The sequence below is a fragment of the Pinus tabuliformis genome, chromosome 4_2, assembly GCF_031772625.1.
Source record: "Pinus tabuliformis cultivar Carrire ecotype Pingquan chromosome 4_2, CPIR1, whole genome shotgun sequence".
In the NCBI taxonomy this organism is placed as follows: Eukaryota; Viridiplantae; Streptophyta; class Pinopsida; order Pinales; family Pinaceae; genus Pinus; species Pinus tabuliformis.
In genome coordinates this window covers 49,112,455-49,125,638 of record NC_142304.1, presented here as the reverse complement: position 1 = coordinate 49,125,638, position 13,184 = coordinate 49,112,455, and positions in this window count along the sequence as shown.

Here is a 13,184-nt window from a genome sequence, read left to right as displayed (position 1 = left end):
CCATTGTGGCTCTCCATATTTTTGTATCCCATCTCCTCCATCAGCAACGATGAGACTATTTCATCAAACTGCAAGGCAGTTGCATTGCTACCTATTGAAATAACTAGACTATCCCACGAATCTGGTAGAGAACACAACAAACTAATGCACTTATCTTCATCTGAAATTTTCATATCAACAGATGATAACTAACTTACCACATATTAAATGCATTTAAATTCTCTATCACTGAGTCTCCATCTTTCATCCTCGGGTTATACATCTTTTTTCTTAGGAACAATTTATTCACTAGAGACTTAGTTTGGTACAAAGTCCCTAACTTGTCCCACAAATCCTTCATCGTAGCTTCCCCTAATACATTCAACAATACTGAATCTGAGACACACAATCATATTGTGCTCTTTGTCTTCCAATCCAACTTCTTCCATTCTTCATGAGACACTCCAATTGGTTTAGTAACTAGATCTATCATGATCCACTGATATTTATCTACCAACAGAGCCTCCATATTGATTTTCCACAACTCAAAACTCTGACCATTAAATTTCTCGATCTCTATCCTTCCACTGCTAGCCATCTTCTTTCACCACTAGAATCGATCCCATAGATCTCCCACTGAACGGGGTCTACCACAGGCCCGAGCGAAACCCCTCAGCAACAAAGGCGTCCCCTTGAAGCCAAAATAGCTCTGATACCGAATGTAGGTTTTAGCCCCGTACAAAAATTACCTACATATTAATTCTAAAACATAGAAAATAAACAATGCGAGAGCATAACGCATAAAACAGATATACATAGAGATTTTCCGCTGGATCCCAAAATTGGGACTACCAGCTTGATTTTTCATTATGTTCCTTTCAATGTTACAATACATATTTATACATGCTGAAGCATCCAATATCATGGACCGAAAACCATCGCATCCAAAACCATGGACCAAAAACAATCGCGTCCAAAACCATGGACCGAAAAACCATCGCGTCCAAAACCATGGACCGAAAAACCATCGCGTCCAAAACCATGTGCAAAAAACATGCACAAAACCATAGGTAGGTCTTCCCAACCTAATATAGGGTCCGAAACCAAAATTTTATGGGGTACTGCCCCAGAACCCATAGAGTGGGGTTACCTGCATCATCAAACCCCTTATGACTCCCCCTACTACACAATCGGCATAATGAAGTGGGCGCTCTACCCCCCTTCTAAACCCCTGGTTAACTACGTGGGCTAGTTGTGGAAAGAATATAACACAACCCAACACTGCAGACTCTCTTGGGACCATATCCATGAAATTCGTTAGTTGTGAAGTGCAAGTGGTCCATCTCTTGTATTTCTGTAATTGTTTCCTTATGGATATTCAACTCATATAGTCTAATCCTCAAAGGGAAAGTGGCCCAAGGGGATTTCTTCCTCCTGTGAAGAACTCCTGAAAATCCCTTATCCAAATGATTTTCTACTTCTTATATAACCACCTTATTGATAATATATCGTAGCATGAGGTGAGGGATTTATTACAACCAAAACATCTAATGTACGTACCCTCAAGAACCGCAAACCAATCTGTGATATATGATAGTGAATCCCTCACCTGATCGGTCATGCAAGGAGGATCGATATAGAATATCATATGAAAAATAACTGCAAAGAAGTTCTCAAGTAATTTTTCATATGCACCTCTAAATCTTGATTCTGACAACACATTATAGTGAAGGAAAATTGGGAACTTGTCTAGAGGGGTCCATTTCGAGTACATTCATAGGAATGCATATTGTGCACAGATTCCATCTAGTGTAAATGGAAACATATATTATTTTGGGGCCCAGTTTTCCTTCAAATATGCTTTTTCCTACCCCACACGATGTTGCAACTCAAGTGAAAATATATCTGCCCAATCAAAGACTTTACCAAGGTTACCACCATATGTAGAATATATATCTTGTTTTCCTCAAACACCTCAGTGTTCTTCCACCCATGCGCTCACCACAGATGGAAATCATATTTTGATATACATATGTAAGAATATTCGTTAGATAAAATACAAATGGGTGATGGAAAAACTTAGTAGGCTCTCGACACTATGATTTGATAATGTCACTTATGTCAAGGTCGGCCCATCTAATGTAGAAGTTGTTATTTCCATATTTTGTGGGCCTAAGCATCTTATAGTAAGTTTGCATATATTCTTAATAATAAGTGGCCATATAACTATTTCTTTCACTATGAACTGTGAGATGAGATTCATCCATGTGCATGATAATCCACTCAATCACTTCTGCACAATGGATGAATGGGAATATGGATACAATCATATGCATCCTAGACCACTTGATATTGATGTATACTTCCAAGTCCTGCAATTTCTCACAAAACCTTTTCTGCATGATTTTGTCTTTTATTCCACTTCATATGAGCTATGTAGACTTATCAATGAATCATTGCATGTTAACCTGTATGTGAAGGATTGGCTTTGTTACTTCAACTGCTTCCTCGGTGCTTGCCTCTGAAACTTCTTTGGAGGCTACTTTATGTATCACGATAGGAATGGCTCCAACAAATGATGAAAGGGTAACATTACGTGTAGATTGAACAAATTTTTATGGCAAAACACTCATGATAACAAAATTATCTTTATAAAACTAACTATGCAGCAATATCTCAGCAAATCATATTCAAAGAGACATTAAATGTAACTGAAAATGTAAATCTATTAACAACAACACATAATCACTTTCATGCGTAAGGAAATAGGCATGCAAGCAAGGAGGGTTCACTTTCAAATCATGAAGGGGGATCAAGGGTCATTCAAGGCTTTGTAGTGTGCTCATGTGCTCAATCAGGAGAAGGAAACTGTCAAGGGAACACCGGAACACTCCAGAGGGATAAAGGATGAGGCTTTGTGACTTAAGGTCTTCATGGAGTGCTCACTCACTCAAGGATACAGAGAGGGCAGACTGGCATACTCCAAAGGGATGAATGGTTAAGTCTTCAGGCATTCAAGCCTTCAGAGTGTGTTGATGTGCTCAAGGGAAAGGACGGAACACTGGTGCATGCCGAAGGGACAAAGGAAAATCACTCAAGCCATTGGGGTGCACTCATGTGATCAGGGAGGGTGTAGTTATTCATGGTGAAGGATTGCACTCAAGATGGAGACAAGTCTAATATGGGCATTATTTTTAGAGCTGACCAGGCTTCAGGTTCCAAAACTGTGCTCTACTTGAGGATGGCTCAAGAAAAAGTTTGGAAACAATATTTTGTGATAGAATTGAGAAGGAGGATCCACAAGATTTTTTGGATGTTTTAGCAATGATGTTGAGAATGTGAAAATTTGTGGAATGTGCAGTGTTTCAACATGTGACAACAATTTAACACTTGCAAAAACACAATTGGATAGAAATGTCAGTAACTAAACTGAAAAACAAAGAAATCCCAGTAAGGAAGGAAATATTGACAGTGAAATAATGAAAGGAAATCTATAGATTCAACATGAAAAACTTACTTGTAATATAGATCGACGAAGAGTTTCTTAATGCATAGTTGTGCATCCAACCCATATGAGAATGATTATGAAAATTAACAATTAACTGCATTGATTTAAAAGAAATTACATGCAAATCAATTTCATGCATTATCACCACTTGTCGATCAGTGAATGATTTATTGAAGGGAATTTATGTGGGCTCCTATTTTCTTGGAGTGCAACCACATGCAACAGGAATATCATGCATGCATTCAAGATGGTTGCATGTTTTCGACACAAAGGAATGCACTCAAGGAGCGTGCACTTTACTAGCATGAAGGAGTGTGCTAAAGGAGGATGCATTTCTTCGAGCTGAAGGATTGTGCTTAACACAAGAGCATGTCTTCATTAACTTGAAATGCGTTTTTTCCTTAGAATATGTTTTTTCTTGCTTTTGTTTACTTTTGTGTGCTTTTCATGTACTTTTCGAGTGTGTGCATGGAAAAATGGCTAGTTTCTAAGTCATGAAAAGTCATAAGTCCACCTAACCATGGGCTACATAACCCAAGTGCTTCTAAGGGTTAAGTGATGACACTTAGGAAAAATTGATTAAGGAGGTTACGACACTAGGAGAAACAATAATAATAACAAAAAAAAAAATGTGACGACACTAAGGGGCTTGAAACAATAGTTCATGTAGGCTCAAAAATTTACTTTCGCAAAAATTTTGGAGGGTCATTATTGCAGTGACAACAAGGATATAAGGCAAAACTCTGTTATAAGGAATAAAAGGAATTTGTTAGCATTTTTGAGGAATTTTGGCTCCTTTAACATGTTACATGAACCATTCAATGACAAAAATACATAATTATTGTCAAGATCTAGAAAGGTCGAAATTTGATGTGATGTTGTTAGGAGCCAAAAAACATTGTCATTAAGAGATAATGTGAAATAATTTATCTCTGTAAATGTTTGAAGGTCGAAGCTCAAGTATGTTGTAAGAAAGAAGCATTGTAGCTACAATTATATCTCCATGGAAGAATAATTAGTTGATGTGTTGATGATGTATGATACTAGCGAAGGATTGTGGTTATGTCTCCCTGGTTGAGAGGCAGTAAAGATCCCCTCCATAGTTGAGAGGGAGTGATGATGGACATCGTATTCTCCATGTGTCATGCACTAGGACATGAGTAACATCAATAAGTGTAATGAAGGATATGTTAGGGAGAATGGATGATTGAATGAGCATATGGGACCTATACATCTTGAGGATTTGGAATCCAAGATAGAAGTCATCTCATGGATCAAACCCCTCTAGATAGTATAAATAGAGGACTAGTTGGACTTATCTGGACTAACATCATGAGTTTTGAAAAATATTATAGAAGGATAATGAAGAAGGGAGGGTGAAGTCTGAAATTGACACGTTTAAAGAAAGTTTTCATGAGCTCAGCTTTGTGGAAGTTTTTCCTTGACACATCTCTTGTCGATGTTTTGTTCCTAATGTTGTACATGTTGCTGATCTCTTATTGTTGATGGATTTTCTATGTGGAAGGAGGGTTTGACTTGGAATCTTGAGGGTTGGAGTCTTTTTATGGTCACAAGTCTTGGATATCTCACTTTGATCTGATTCTATAAGAAGAAAAGTTTTATGGGTTCCCACCTTTTTTGGTTTTCACCCTAAGCCGGAGCCTATATCTTGTGTTCTTTATTTCATGTGATATTCATGTTTTTGTACATTTGGTAATTGTTTGATGGAAGATAACATAATAATCATTAATAAGAAACCAACAACATTTAGAAGCAATTATCAAAGAAGAGAAATCTACCCTAATGTACAGTCAACCTAATTTCTCAATAATGGGAACCATTTGATGGGACGATTCATCCCATGGTACTTCCATATAATTATCAAATCTTACTAAAACATATGTGGACATTTTTGGGGGTAAAATTATAGGTTTATGAGGGGTTGTAGGAAGGGGAGGGATTCTCATTAATACTAAGGGAATAATAATGGATAAATTCTTGTGATGTTTAGGTAGAAAATTTAATATCCAAGCATAAATGTATGGTGTTAGCATGGGTCTTACAATAATTCTCTCAAGAGGAGTCAAAGTGTTGGAAATAATACTGAGAGGGGGGGGGGGGGGGGGGGGTGAATCAGTATTATCAGATCAATAAAACTTTTTCAATGCTCAGAAACATATACGCTACTTCAGTTAAGTGAACCAGCGTGTACACGCTACTGTGTCTAAAGAAAACAGCGTATAACCAGAAAACTTATAATTCAGTTAGTTTATCTTTAGTTAAGTGCATCAGGTCATTATTCACCATATTAAGAGTAAACAGATGCAGTATAACAGAACAGATCATCACACAAAAGCCACACACATGAACACCATGATATAAGGTGGAAACCCAATGTGGGTGAAAACCACCTGCTGCAAGTCGTCTCTATCTTTCTTTAATAAGAACTTCAGTTTACAATCTTTTGTACTGGTGCAGCCTTATACTAGTACGCAGGCTACAACCTGCACAAGGCTTCAACCTTCTCTCGTTCTCCAAACTTCCTTGGAATGGAGCTCCAACCCCCTTTGCTCTTGTACTAGCTAAGATACTAGTACATAGGTGCTGGCCTACAATCTTCTTTCCTTCAGGTACCACTTTTCATCAATTTTCAGACTGGATATTCCTGAAGCACAACATTACAATCTGAAGACTATGACTCATTCACAAATCATTGAAGCATAAAACAACCAATACTAGCATCATCAATCTTTGAATCACTGAACCACTGAAACCCTGTCAACACCTGTCACCAGAACACAGAGCAGACTACAGAACTCGGTAATATCAGTCAGACCCAATTGCAAACCCAAAAATCATGCTTCAAAAGATATACGCTACTTCAATGAGAGCAACCCGCGTATACACGCGCTTTTACCGAAGACAACCTGCGTACAGATCTAAAAATAAATTCTCTTAACTTGCAGCTGTACCAGACATCAGTTAGACCCAGAACATAACATTGCATCAGTATGTAGATATAGAAATACGCATAATCAACCATATCATAATAGAGCTTTTCAAACCATTTGATCCCAATCTCTCCTTAGATCTTGTTCTTCATCAACCGGTGACATCTCTCCTTAGCTCAGATCAAGCAATGCATCATCAACCCATAACCTGCATACTGGATCTAATACTTCCTCAGATGTTTCAAGACATATCAGATACCCTTGCCTAATGATTTCCTTCTCCTTATATAGCCTTAGGCCTTGTTCAATACCAAGAGCCAAAACCATAGAAATCCAATACCATCAACTTCAAAAACTAGGGATCAACACGTCCGTCGAGACACCAAGGTCCAAAACCATAGGCACAACTTCCAAGGAATAACCGTCGTGGACCAAAGATAAGTTTTCCACATACATGCGCTTTTACTGAAGCCAACCAGTGTGTACACGCGACTTGGTATATAGCGAACCAGCGTGTATATATTTTTCTTCATACTTGTAGACTGATCATCAATTCCTTGCTGCTATCCTTCTGCACTATGATTTGTCATCAGTGTGATTTGCCATCAAGGACAACACTTGTCTCATAATGCCAACAATCTCCCCCTTTGGACTTGATGGCAACAACACCAAATCAAATCACTCTCCCCCTTTGTCATCAAGGGCAAAGGGCTGTGCTCCCCCTGAGTACATGCTGATATCTTTGCTTGGCTGTGCTGATACATGCTCCCTCTGACTGTAGGCAAGACCTGCAAAATATGTTCTTCAAAAGAACCAAGACTTGTACATCATAAAGGACCTTCCTATCACCAAAAGACTCAATACATACATCCATACTCCCAACCAAGAGGGGATACATCAGAAATTTACATATAATAACCAATATTCATCCCAGGCATAGTGGGGAAACCAACATAGGCCGTTACATGACCTTGACACCATAAAGAGATATCACAAAAGAGGTACATGACATAGAGACGAAAAAATCTAGACCAAGACTTATGAAAGACACCAGCAGCATCTGATAAACATCTTTTATATCAGCAGCTAAGATTTCCTTCTGAGCTCCTTCTCCTGAAACTAACAACAGTTGTGAAATAGGACCAAAAGCATCTAAATGCCAACAATGCTTTATGAGACTTTAAGCTGCTCCCCCTGAACCTGTGCCTGCTGCACCCCCTGAAACTGTGCCTGAAGAATTCTGGCATACCCATCTCAGACCTTCTCCAACCAGAGTCTGCCCTTGCTGTTCAGAACTCCATATACGCGACTTCTCCTACATAAAATGGTGTATGTACGCGGATATAATTTCTGCAACATGCATACACCATAAACGCGACTTTCGCTGCATAAATCGGCGTATATACGCGGATATCCCTTACGCAACTCGCATATACCAACTTTTCTATAGAACAAACAAGCTTCAACAGCAGGATGAAGCATCAATTACTCCCAGCTTTTGTCTGAGATATTCAAAAGTTTCCCTGGGCAGTGGTTTTGTGAGAATATCAGCAACTTGTTCCTTAGAAGGAACATACTCCAACTTGACCTTCTGCTCAAGCACTTGTTCCCGAAGAAAATGGTACTTGATTGGTATGTGCTTGGTCTTTGAATGCATGACTGGATTCTTTGAAATGCTGATTGCACTTGTATTATCACATAAGATAGAGACTGGTGGAGTGCAAGTGATTTGAAAATCCTACAAGGTCTGCATCATCCAAAGAAGTTGTGTGCAACAAGATGCCGCAACCACATATTCTGCTTCAGCTGTAGATAAAGCAATCGAACTCTGTTTCTTGCTGAACCAAGATACTAATCTGGAACCCATGAAGAAAGCACCACCACTTGTGCTCTTCCTATCATCTACACTTCCGGCCCAATCTGCATCTGTGTAAGCATGAAGAGTGAGATCTGTATCTCTAGGATACCATAAGCCATAGTTTTGGGTCCCTTTAAGATACTTGAAGATTCTTTTGACTGCCTGAAGATGAGTTTCCTTTGGGTTGGCTTGAAATCTTCCAACAATTCCTACTGCATGCATAATATCTGGTCGGGTACCTGTCAAATAAAGCAAAATCCCAATCATGGATCTATAAGTTGGTTGATGAACTGCTGCTGATTCATCATTTGCACTGAGGCTGCATCCTGTAACCATGGGTATACATACTGGCTTTGAATCTTCCATGCCATACTTCTTCAAGATCTGCTTGAGGTACTTGGTTTGAGACAAGAAAATACCTCCTTCATTTTGTTGAATTTGCAATCCAAGAAAGTATGTCAATTCTCCAAGCAATGACATTTCAAATTCTTTCTGCATAACCAAGGCAAAGTTCTGACTCATAGCCTCTTCATTACTGCCAAAGATAATATCATCTACATACACAACAAGTATTAGAAATTTGTTATTTTCAACTTTCATATAGAGATTGCTCTCTGTTGATCCTTTTGAAAAACCTTGTTGGTGAAGATATTTGTCCAATCGATAGTACCAAGCCCTTGGAGCTTGTTTGAGACCATAGAGAGCCTTTTTCAATCTGCATACAAGGTTTGGATCATTCCCAAGAATGAAACCATCTGGCTCCTCAATATATACTTCTTCTTCTAAGTCTCCATTCAGAAAGGCTGATTTTACATCCATTTGGAATACCTTGAAGTTTTGAAAGCTTGAGAGAGCAAGGAACATTCGGATGGCCTCAAGTCTTGCAACAGGAGCAAAGGTCTCTTCAAAATCTATTCCTTCTTGCTGCGCATACCCTTTACAAACAACTCTGACCTTGTTTCTAATTACTTCTCCATTTTCATTCAATTTATTTTTGAAGACCCATTTAGTCCCTATGACATTTTTATCTTTTGGTCTAGGAACCAATTCCCAAGTATTGTTCTTTTCGATCTGTTCAAGTTCTTCATCCATTGCTTTGACCCAGCATTCATCTTTGCATGCCTCTTTCACATTTTGTGGTTCAATGGAAGAGAGTAATGCCAAATAGCTTGAAGCTTCTGCAATTCTTCTTCTTGTTTGTATTCCTGCTTCTTTCTGCCCCACAATCTAAGATTCTGGATGATTCTTTTGAACATATCTAGATGGAGTCTTTTCTTCTATTCTTGTCTGCTCCTTTGGTTCTTCTTGAGGTTCTTCTTCTTCTTGAGGTTCTTCTTCTTCATCATTCTGCCTTTGATAATAGCCTTCATCTTCTTCAATGTCTTCATGATGAACTTGCCTAGGAATATATCCCTTCTCATCAACCACTACATCAATGCTATCAACAATTCTGCCAAGTCTTTTATTGTAGCACTTGTATGCTTTGCTATGTGGAGAATAACCAAGAAGAATGCCTTCATCTGCTCTTGGTTCAAGTTTTCCAAGTTGCTCATCAGTATTCTTAATATAACATTTGCTCCCAAAGATTTTGAAGTGGTTCACCGAAGGAGTCTTACCACACCAGAGCTCATGAGGAGTTTGAGTGCTATTTACTCGGACATTTGTTTTGTTGAGAATAATAACCGCAGCATGTGCAGCTTCACCCTAGAAAGTTGCGGGAGTACTTGACTCATCAAGCATAGCACGAGCCATTTGTTGGATTGTTCTGTTCATTCTTTCCACAACTCCATTTTGCTGAGGAGTTCTAGCCATAGAGAATTCTCTTCTTATCCCATGTTCTTCACAGAAATCGAAGAATTCATTTGAAGTAAACTCCCCACCTCTGTCAGATCTGAGGCACTTAATTTTGTGTCCTGATTCATTTTCTGCCAAGGCTTTGAAGGATTTGAATTTTTCGAATGCTTCATCTTTGTGCTTCATAAGTCCTAACCAGACAAACCTGGAGAAATCGTCAATGAATAATATCAAATATTCTTCTCCTCGAGGTGTCCTTTTCCTAAATGGACCACATACATCTGTATGGACTAGCTCAAGAGGTATGCTGGCTGATCCTTCCTTCTCTGGAAAGTTAGTTTTGGTTTTCTTTCCAAACTGACAAGATTTGCATATAGTGTTGTCTGGAATTTTGATATCTGGAAGACCGTGAACTGCCTGATATTTGCATGCTTTCCTTATTTGTGAAAAACTTAGATGCCCCAACCTCCTATGCCATAGCCAGTGTTCATAATCCTTGCTCAAATAGCATTGTTGTGGTCTTTCTTCAAATATGTATAGATTATTTGGAGTCCTTCTTCCTTTGATCATTGTTTTGCCTGTATCAAGATCACGAACACAACATCCATTTGATCTAAATATTACCTCTGTTCCTTGATCGCACATCTGACTGACACTCAGAAGATTATGCTTCAATCCATCAACATACAAAACATTTCCAGCTTTGACCTTCTCTTTCAATGGAGCAACACCTTTTCCTTTTATGGCTACAGAGATATCGTTTCCAAAAGAAACTTTCTTCCCCTTTTGTAATGCGGTATATGACTCAAGCTTTTCTTTGTCCCCTGTCATATGCTTCGAACATCCGCTGTAAATGTACCATAGACTTTCTTGACCTTCTGCATAAAAGGCTATCCCACATCTTTCTGGTTGTGGTTCCTTTATTCTCCATGTTCTAACATTTGAATTTTGCTCCTTCTGAATTGTCTTCCGGAACCTGCTCCTGCATTCAGAGTCTTCATGACCAAAGTTATTACAAATAGAGCATTCAACTTCATTTTCAAGAACCGAAAAGTTGTTATAAGTCCTTTTCATGGTTTCAGTCATTCTCCCTTGCTTTTGAGCTTCTCTAGTCATGATTGTCTTGTAGGCAACACATTGAGTTGCTTTGTGACCGAAGTTATGGCAAGAAAAGCATTGGCCATTAAAGAAACTTCTGCGATAATCAGATCTATCATCCAACCGATTGTAGCTTCTATTTATTCTTGGAGCAAATTGGGAAGATTTTACCTACGGCTAATTGTAGCTTCTGTTTGTCCTTAAGGCAGTTTGTCCCCAAATTTCTTGATGGTCTTTATTTGTTCTTGAGGTAAACTGTCCCTGATTCACCTAATTACTTTTATTTGGCCTTTGCTCGCTTCTCCTTGCTGCATCAAGATAACTTTTAGAGGTAGAGGCTTGAGATGTTTCTCCATTATATCCAAGACCTGTCTTGATCAGAGGAGATCGCTGCACATTGATAATCTCATCCAAGGTTTCAGATCCTTTAACAAATTTAAGATTAATAGCTTTTGTTTTCTCAATCTCTTTTCTAAGACCAACAATTTCACCTTCTAGTTTTTCAAGATGTTTTTCCTTTTCATCAATTTGAAATTGTAGAGTATCAATGATCATATTCTTTTCTTCTATACATCTCTTGAGTCTAGTAATTTCATCATAAAGGTTATCCACATCTATAGCATCCATATAATCATCATCTTCAAATGCCATTAACAACTTATATTCATTACCTCGTTTATCTTCATCACTATTCGATAGACCATCACTATCTTCATGAGTGTAGTAGCTTTTCTTATTTGCACTCTGTTTCTTGTTCCATCTAGCAGGTTCCTTTCCTTTATCCTTATAAGGACATTTTGCAGCATAATGACCTACTCTTCCACAAGCAAAGCATTTAAAAGGTAACTTACCTCTGAACCTTCCAGAACCCCTTTGAAGATTTCTGACAAAATTTGATTCTTCTTCCTCTTCTTCTGGGACGTGGCTTGCTTCATAATAATCTTCTTTGCCTGATGCCTTGAAAGCAGCTTCTCTTCTGTCTGATGGACCTCCCTTTCTCATTTCATAAGCAGTTAGAATTCCATGTAGCTGAGACATAGTAAGAATTCGTAGATTTTCTTTTTCTTCTATTGTAGATACTTTAGATTCAAACTTGGGAGACAATGATCTTAGAACCTTTTCAACCACTATAGCCTCTTTTATTTCTTCACCCAAATTTTTCATACAATTAACAATCTCATCTACCCGAAGAAAATAGTTAGCCACACTTTCATCATTATACATCTTGAGAGTCTCATACTGAATCCTGAGAGTTTGAAGTTTAGCATGCTTTACCTGTTCATCTCCTTCATAGCTCGTGACAATTTTGTCCCATATCTCTTTTGCGGATTTGTAGTGCATTACCTTCATGAATTCCGTTTGGGATATACATCCTAATAGGGTACTAACAGCTTTCGCATTTGTTTCATACTTCTTTTTCTCAGCTGCATCTGTAGGAGTAGCTGAAGGAAAAGCGTAGCCTGTTTCACGATGTCCCAAACTTCTGTACCAAGAGATTGAAGATAGGCAGTAACTCTTACCTTCCAATAATTGAAGTTTGTCCCATCAAAAACCGGTGGCCTGATTGATGCTTCTCTCTCGTAGTTGCTCATGATGAACGATCTACCTTCAAGCGATCAAGCTTCTCTGAAGGACCTGCTCTGATACCAATTGTTGGAAATAATACTGAGAGGGGGGGGGGGGGTGAATCAGTATTATCAGATCAATAAAACTTTTTCAATGCTAAGAAACATATACGCTACTTCAGTTAAGTGAACCAGCGTGTACACGCTACTGTGTCTAAAGAAAACAACGTATAACCAGAAAACTTATAATTCAGTTAGTTTATCTTCAGTTAAGTGCATCAGGTCATTATTCACCATATTAAGAGTAAACAGATGCAGTATAACAGAATAGATCATCACACAAAAGCCACACACATGAACACCATGATATAAGGTGGAAACCCAATGTGGGTGAAAACCACTTGCTGCAAGTTGTCTCTATCTTTCTTTAA